The sequence below is a fragment of the Globicephala melas genome, chromosome 20 (genome assembly GCF_963455315.2).
Source record: "Globicephala melas chromosome 20, mGloMel1.2, whole genome shotgun sequence".
Taxonomy (NCBI): Eukaryota; Metazoa; Chordata; class Mammalia; order Artiodactyla; family Delphinidae; genus Globicephala; species Globicephala melas.
Genome location: NC_083333.1, coordinates 42,375,317 through 42,384,550, shown reverse-complemented (window position 1 = coordinate 42,384,550; position 9,234 = coordinate 42,375,317). Strand labels below are relative to the sequence as shown.

The 9,234-nt window shown below is 36.9% G+C and overlaps 1 long non-coding RNA gene across 1 annotated transcript; it reads left to right on the top strand.

Moving 5' to 3' along the window:
- The first annotated feature begins 1,297 nt into the window (after positions 1 to 1,297).
- On the top strand, positions 1,298 to 3,893 carry LOC115843659 (uncharacterized). Its single transcript, XR_004035837.2, has 2 exons — positions 1,298 to 1,617; positions 2,194 to 3,893. It is a non-coding gene; the product is annotated as an uncharacterized lncRNA (long non-coding RNA).
- The last annotated feature ends 5,341 nt before the right edge of the window (positions 3,894 to 9,234 follow it).

The following is a 9,234-nucleotide window of genomic DNA, read 5'->3' as shown; positions in this document are numbered from 1 at the left end:
CCTGCCCGCTGGAACCCATGCGGGGAGATTCTGAACCCCCTTCTAGAAATGGCCTAAGTTCCTGAAGCTTAGCATGATGAAGGGGTTGCTAATGCCCTCGTCCTGGGTCCTTCAAAAGAACTAGCTGGGGTGGAGCCAAGGACACTAGACCTCAGAGGTGACACAGGGAGGTTTTTTTTGTTTTTTTTTTTTAGTAGGAAATAAGACAAAAGGCATAAAAATTACATAAGACATAACACTACCCGCCACCCAGCTTAAACTATAAAACACCAATTCTCCTTTCCCCTCAGAAGAAGCCACTTGAAGAATAGGAAAAAGAATATATATATATGTATAACTGAGTCACATTGCTGTACAGCAGAAATTAACACAACATAGTGAATCAACTATACTTCAATTAAAAAAAAGTCACTTGAGTTGCATTTCTAGACACCTACTGCAGAGGGATGGGCCTAACCGAGAGTTCTTTAGTGCCCTCTCTGGGTATAACACTGCAATGAGTTCTGAAGAGGTTATAAGAGGGACAAGGATGTGGGAAATGACCACGAAGAGATAAGGAATCAATGGAGGAGAGACCTCTGGGGCTCACACTGTAATCGGAGGGATCTGAGCAACACGCATCGCAAACTGAGAAGTGCAGGTGGGGCTGAGGGGGCATTTCAGACTAACAGGGTGGGCCAGTCTGGAGCGAGAGAAGAACGTGGACTCCGGAGTGGACAAGCCTAGTTTTGGATCTTGGTCTCTACCCTTTCCAGTGAAACATTAGGCAAGTTCCTGACCATCTCTGAGCCTCATCTATAAAAGACTTGTAGGGAGGTTGAAATTACACCACGTGTGCAGTATCTGACACAGTATAGAAATCCCATAAGTGTTAGCTCCATCCCCAGACATGTCATCTGAGACTCACATGAGAACTTCATCCATGTCCCTCCATAACGTGACTTTACAATGTGCCAGTGGCCCACCCAGCTCCCAACCATTATTTTCTGAGCTTATTTGCCAAGGATGATGGGAGGGAAAAAGGAGAAGAAAGGCACTCAGGAGTATTCATTCCTTGGGCACCTGGATGCAGATCAGATCTCTTCCTACTTCCATAACATTCAGACTCCATTTAGATACAAAGGGGTAGGATTGGGTTCCTGGGGAGAAATTGAGCCTCTTCACTTCTGCCTGGTCGAAATCGAGCAGTTCCTTGGTTACCCGCTCCCGGGCTTTGTGATTGGTTGGCTGTGGGGTGAGGGGGGAGAGTAAGCTGCTGATGGAGATGCAGCATCCCTTAGTCTCAGGCCCTGGGAAGGGGAGGGGAAAGGAGGGCTGAGCAGTGGAGGGAAGAGGGAGCCATTTCTCTCCACTGACTGCAACCTCCGTGCTCACAGCTCACATTTCCCCGGGACCCAGAGGCCTCCTCGGCCAAGGACTCCACAATGCTGGATATTTTCATCCTGATGTTCTTTGCCATCATAGGTCTGGTCATTCTGTCCTACATTATCTATCTGCTCTAGGGGCCCGCAGCGGCGGCGTGGAGCCTACAGCTCAGGGGGGAAGGATGAAGCTGACTGGCCGAGCATCCTGCTTGCTGACGCACCGGTGGATTTTTGCTTCTGGCCATTATTCCGGGTATTGCTTCAAAAACAAAATTACAAGAGATCTTGTTTTCCTATTTTTTTCTCAGGTGCACTGATGTAGCATTTCCCAGACCACTCTGAAAAGAATAAGAAATGCCAACTTCTTTCTTTGAGACCTAATTTAAAGTAACAATTTTAAAAATGAAAAGTAAAGCCCACAATGCGAAGGATTTTTAAGTAGAATGTGTTGGGAGTGGTGTGCGTGGTGGGAGAGACTATATTTCCTAGTTTTTTCTTCAAGTTAGGTGCTCAAACTCCAATTTGTCCATTTTCTCCTGGTAATTAAAGGTAAAAAACATCTTTATATGTCAGCAGGGTGGCTTACAATTATGCTTGCATAATTGCATTAATTAATTAACTAGTGACTCATTCTAACTTGAGGATGATATAGCAAATTAAATTTACTTGGGAGTGGGGTTTTGCGGGAGATGTCAATTCTTTCCCAACTGTGGGGCTTGGCGGAGTGGCGAGAACTCCTAATTCTTGTCTTAGTCCGTGACCAGTATCGGAAGCTGATACCTTTGCTGCTATTCCCATCTGAGCCTTGCTGTTTCTGGGTTTCCCACAGCTCCTGGACTCAAGTCCAACAAGAAGCCTCTCATCAACAGCAGTCCTGCTGCCCAGCAGACCTCTTCCAGAGCCTTCCGGATACGGTTAACCCCTGTCAAGCAAGGGGCTTTTTGAGCTCAGAGGCAGAGGCACTCAGCTGGGACATCAGGAATTCATGGGCATGGCTGGCAGCTGCTGCGTGCGTTTGAGCTGTAGACAGAGGTGTTGAGAACACAGAGAGCTGAAATGTAGACTCATTAAAGTTACTATGGAGAACTGCTCAAAAATTTATTTGATAGCCTTTCCTTAGGTCTAAATGCAACTGCATATTATGCTAAAGTATGTTCTTTCCTTTCTCACACGAGGGGGTTCCCTTGTAGGTCCAAGAGCATGTTGTCTATCTTCATCTATGAAGTAGTCACTTTATCACTGTCTTTAGAGATTGCACAATCTGGGGTTGTGTGATTTCCCATGTCTCACTCTCTAGAAGGAAGTTGTCATTTGAGTTTTTAAGATTTATCATATGTTCCCCACTCCATACCCCTTGTGCTCCAGCTTCTCATTTAAAGAAAGAAACAGTTATATAGTCCTCATTCTTTCTGAATAGCTGAATTATAAATTATTGAAATAAGATGGCTACACTTATCTTACTTGTTATTTGGGAAAAATCTCTCTCTTACCCTCAAATAAATGTTTTTTATACGGTCATATGTTCCTTTTCTTAAAAGCAAAACAAAACAAAAAACTTTCAACATATTTCTCTCTCCAAGTAGGTTGAAGAAACCATATATTTGAGGGTCCAGAGTAGACTTGGGCCCCAAATCTGTGGTATCTATTCCTTTGAAAAGTCTGTCTTGATTGTTCTACATTGATTTTTATTTCTAGCTTAAAAATAAATGAGGACAAAGATTAATAGTTTTTATTTATAACATTGTGTTCAATTTCCATGTTTTAAAAAGAAAGAAAATTGAGGCAGTATATGTCAAACTTAAGATGGAAAACTTTCATTTTAAAATACTGGCCAAGAAAAAATACTGTTCTAGGAGCTTGTCTAGGCAACAAATTATGTGGCCTCCAATAAGTGATTTAACATTCAGGGCTTCAGTTTATTCTGACAAATGTAATGGTTGGACTAGAAAATTGTTAATGTCTCTTTCCATTTCAAAATTCTATAATTCTAGGATGAAAACTACATCTTCGAAAACAGAATTCCCAGGAACAAACTCTTTAACAGTTTACCAGGAGTCCACTTTTCTGCTCTCCCCAAATGACACTGTATAATGAAAACTCAACTTCAAAGTCTTTTTGGGTACCAACCGCCACATTGTGAGGAGAAAATGAAAATATTTATTTACCCCAAACATATATCAGTGATCATTTGTCTAAGCTGCTTAGGGAATATTAACAAGTCCAATACTACATGGTGGTATATAACAAAAAGGGGTAATCTGACAGATACACTAATGCAAGAAGCATGGCTCTGAACATTAATACATTCAGGGATGATCTTCTGTTTTCTGTGGAGTCCGTGACGTAACATTTCCCACTGAAACAGTCCTCTTAACTCTTTGGTATAACTTGTGTTTCAAACTAAAATTTTGTACTTCAGGTCAAGCGAGCAGCTCTATGTCCTTACCTAGGTAATTAGGGCAAGTGTCAGTATTTTGGAGGGATCCAAGTTACACAGTTAATTATGGTGGTGTAGATCTTTGTGGTATAGTCTCTAACCGAGCTCCCTCTGAAGTCTTTTACGAGGTCAAGGCTCTTCCGCCTGTATCCATACAAAGTTGAAACAACTAATCAATTCAGTGAAAACAATTCGCCGATTTCAGTTATCCACCAGTGATATGTACCACTGGTATTGGCCACAATATAAAGACAGATACCCTTATTTTCAATTACTTGTGAAATATTATGGTTTTAAAAAATAAAGTTACATTTTGGAAGAAACTTTATGACTTTGTACCTCTATCCATGCTATAATATGCCAGTTTATTTTTTTAATATTTATTTATTTGGCTGCATTGGGTCTCAGCTGCGGCATGCAGGATCTCTTTTGATTTTTTAGTTGTGGCGTGCGGAATCTTTTAGTTGCTTTTATGGGATCTTTTGGTTGCGGAATGTAGGATCTTTAGTTGTGGTACGTGGGATCTAGCTCCTCGACCAGGGAACCCAGACCCCTGCGTTGGGAGCATGGGGGTCTTAGCCACTGGACCACCAGGGAAGTCCCAATATGCCAGTTTATAACAGAGTTTTACTGGGTTCATTTCGATAAAATTTTCTAAATTTCACATTTAAACTATTTGTGTATTGCCATCCTAAAATATAATAAAACACTGAAAAAATTACTTTTGTATCAATATAGTTTTGTGTAAATTTTATAAATCTATGTCATAGGGCAATCATGTCCTATAAAAATGAGGATTGTACTTGGCCCACATGAATGTAGTAAAAACATCTCTAAATAATTGCAGATTACTTAGAAAAAAATTAATGTGGCATAATGCTAAGAATCATTATATTAATACCTGCTTTCTTGGTTAAAAAAAATAAGGGGTTTGGGTGGAAAAAGGATTTTTTTTTTTTTTTTTTTTTTGCGTTATACGGGCCTCTCACAGTTGTGGCCTCTCCCATTGTGGAGCACAGGCTCCGGACATGCAGGCTTAGCGGCCCAGCCGCTCCACATGTGGGATCCTCCCGGACCGGGGCACGAACCCGTGTCCCCTGCATCGGCAGGCGGACTCTCAACCACTGCGCCACCAGGGAAGCCCCAAGGATGTATTTTATGTTAGGAGAAAAAGAATATATTTTGGGAAACAGTTAAATAATGGGAAGATAAATGTTACTAAGTTGGAGCCAGCTAAAACTCATTGTTTGGGTACTTTATATGGAATCAAATCCAAACTTTGAGTTTGAAACTTGGCATGACGTGATTTATTAAATTTCCGAAAATTTCTTTTCTTTTAAAAGGCTTAAAATTAGCATTGTTCAAACTTCAAAATCCCTTAACAGTATCATTTTAATTTTAAATTATTAAAAAATAATGTGAATGTCCCTTAATAAAGGACTTAAACATAGTTGAAGTGGGAAAATTGTCTTTGTAAATTACATGCTTTGGCTTTATCACAGACCAAATGCTTACTAAGCCCAGAACGGCTTCTTCTAAGTTAGTTTTGCTTCCATCTATTTTAAGTAAAAATAAAAGCAAAGTCATATATAAAGGGGGAAACAGAAAAAATCACTGACACAACTTCCATTATAAACTAAAAAAAAAATCTGCTAAGGCAGACATTTTTTAGAAATATTTAAGAACTCTGTTCATAGAACTACACTGTAAGATCTTGTAGTCATGGGAAATTGCAGGTAATCCACAATACTTAATCACATATTTTGTTTTTTGAAACTGGTGTTAAACTATGACAATTGTAGTATATTAGCAGCAATTGGAATATTAATTGCTTGGGAGTTTGGTCTCTGAATTAAATAACAGAATAGTATAGAATACTGTTCTGCTTATAGATTTATTGTTCAATTTAACAGTTGTTGCTAGTAAATGAAATTATTTATTTATACACTAAAATATTAAGCATAAAAATATACATAAATATATAGCTAATTGAAACATTATTTTGTATTAAGACATTTAGTTTTTTGATCATGGTAGGGCTATAATTAACAGCTTAAATAAAAATAAGTTCTTCCACAAGAAATAATTTAAAGGAATTACATAGCAAATATTTTATAATAACTATAAATGGAGTATAACCTTTAAAAATTGTGAATCTGTAATTTATATAATATTATACATCAACTATACTTCAATTTTAAACATTTAATTTTTAAAAATACAAAAAAATTTAAAAGAATTACATGCTCAATGATTTGCATCATGACAAGCTCTGAATAAGTTAGCAATGTTTCCAATTTTAATTTTATTTTATTAATATGAATAAATAACAAATAAAATTAGCAAATATTTTAAATATTTAGGTATCAAAGACAGTTCACCAGAAATACAATTCTTTAAAAATAACAATGAATACTTTTCAGTTTTGTGCACCTTTAAGAAAGCAGTGATCTTAGAATCGTACAATTATTAATTTTTAAAAATTTAAAAGCCTTTCAAGGGCTAAATTAAGTTTTTGTTTTTAAGTCTAGTTACTTGAGGAATTTTCTGGAGTTGTATTTGCTTTCTTGATGAAAAAATATATATGTTCTTAGTCCTTTGGCTTTTTTTTTTTTTTAACCTAGAGAAGACTGTCCAATACAGCTGTCTTTCAGGTCATCTTTCCTACCTTAGTGATGTCTCAATAAGCCAAGGAGCATATTTCCATCGCCTGATTTCTTACAGGTTTCAGAGCTACCTGCTAGTGGACTTGGTAAAGAAGTCACATTGCTAGTAAGATGTCCAATAACCAAAGAGGTTTTTGTGGTAGCATTGTGTTCTTACCCTTCACAATATTTATTGACATGAAAATCTGTAATCATATAATTGAGTACTATTCACTTAAAGGGGTTAACTCTTGAGGAATCATCACACAAAGAGGCTCACGTTTGCTTTTTACTGATATAAGGTGGTTCTTCCGTTGCACTTTTTTGATGGATTCCTCATGCTTGCTCTAATCTGCAAAGGTGAATAATTATCCTGGCAATAAAATCTTTGTTATTAACAGAAGAACTGGAAGCACCAACTAAGCCATGAAGGGATGGATAAAGGTGAAATAAGGTGCCTATTGTTAATGCTATGGGGAGCGGGCCTGATAAACAACTGCTTGAGCTTCCTGAATGCTTGAATGGCTTCCCAAGTACAGTAATGTACTGCCTGCATCATGAAGATGATATAGTTGAGGGGTCAGCAGGGCATGAGAAGGAATTATCCAAAAAAGTATTAACCATACACATTCTCACATTCTATAGTTTCATAAGGTATAGAGTATTTATCACAATATATAAACTTCAGTTTCTAAGGCGTGTCATTAGATTGTTATTAGTGCTATTGTGGTGTGGTGTGTGTATTTCGAAACAATAGTAAAAATAAATATAATGATGTGCTGTTGAGCTTGCTTCTAGTGGAAGTAAAAATCATCCTACAAATCAAGGTCAAAAGAGACTGAGGATATCGTTATCAAAAGGGGAGAAAAGCTAGAAGCCCGGGTTAATCTCCTAGTTTAGAAAGACGTACAGGTGAGATAAATTATCTGACCTGTTGGTAGTTTATATCGTTATTTTATGACTGTTCTAGAATGAATTAGAAGTGGACAGTCTCCCAGTGTTTTTAGCCTATTTATTTTGCAAACGCTCCCTTTTTTGTGGCAATATGACTGCCTCTACCATCACTTAAACGTCAATACTAATGATAATACATACTTGTGCAAGTTAATTTCCCACCTTAAAAATTGATTCACACTTTGTTCCTGATGACAAATGTATTCAGCAAAAAACTGCCAAACTGAGGAAACTTCCAATTTGGTCTCAAAAGTTATTTTATCTATTAATAATTGAATGAAGAATTTGTCAGTTTATGTTTTAGTGGTAGCAAGATGATATCATTTATCTACTGTACCCAAAGAATGAATCAGATTTTCTTATGTTCCAAATTTCTGGGGAGGGTGAGATAATAATCTCACAATTATTAAGAATAATGAAATAAGGCGAGTTTTAAAAAAATTTACAGCAGCAGTCATGTCAATTGAAGTGTGTGATGTGATTCACAATCCAGATAATCAATCCAGATAATCAATGTTTTAAATCAATGTTTTAAATTTAAACCATGCTTCTTTTGTAAACCTGCTGAAAATAACTGGTGTGGAGACTTGGATAGTTCAAGGTTCAAGGAGATTTCACAATGCCAAATTTCTTTCTCTAAGGGAATGAAACTTAACATTTATTTAGCAAAATATTTAAAATATTCACTATTTATATGAAAATTTTTACTTCTTTCCTTTATTTTTCTATTTTCCCCCATATAATATTCTCAATTTGGAGTCACCAGTGTTTTGACAAAGAAAGGGATTAGGCTTTCCAAAGCACATATGGAAAAAAGGGTGAAAGAGGGAAAAGAAAAAGCTAATTAAAGTGTTATTTTTGTATTCTGGTATCTGCCAACTTTTAATCTTTATAATTTAGTTGTGGGTGAATCCTTAAATTGAAAAGAAGAAAATGAAACCAGGATAAAAGCAAGAATTTTGTACATAAATATGTAAATACTAAACTCTGGAGAAAAAATTCCTGCCACTGATGGAATTACAGTTGGACAATCCATCAAAGAAAGACAGTTAATTTCTGACCCTCCAAAAATAGAGGTAAGTCCTTTCGCTACTAAAATATAGTAAAACCTTGTTATTACAATTCATATCTTCTCCATAATTTTCACTCTTTCTCAATCCTATTAAGGTGTGTCATTAGATTGTTATTAGTGGAAGTAAAAATCATCTTTTTGCCAAACTTGAGAATTTCCCACAATTTGTACCCTACTCCTGTGGGTAATTTCTATATCTTCTAGTTCTTCTTCCCTTCCTCAATTACAGAGGTGAGTTAAGTCAAGGGCTTAGGAAAACAAGAAGTCAGCCTCTGAGAAGTCCAGTGGGAAGGGGTGTGTCTTCAGCAGAAGTAAAGTGATTAAACCCAAGGAGAAGAAAATAGGAGATCCAGGAGGGCTCCAGCATTATTTCAGCTTGTTAGGCACTATTTTTTCTATTTTAATAGTAAGAGTGGCAGTGGCAGAAGCTAGTCAAACTGAAATAGTCCTGGAGCTTCTTGGAATCCATTTACTTGAGTGAAGATAAACCCCATTCTCTCATGGGCTGCTCGAACCATCCGTGCTTTCAGTTTCCTTCAAGTCCTATTTTTTAAGATAGGGAGAAAAGCTTTAGGAGCAGAATAGCTACTTTCTTTCATTTTATATTTCTCCTTACTTGCAACATTTTACTCTAATCCCCAGGAAAGAATAAAAGATGATTTGATTGTATTAAGACAATATATGCCTTCCTCTATTTATATACTTTTTAGATTGTCTTAGAGAAGGAAATATATGTGTGTGTGCATGTATGTGTATATATAT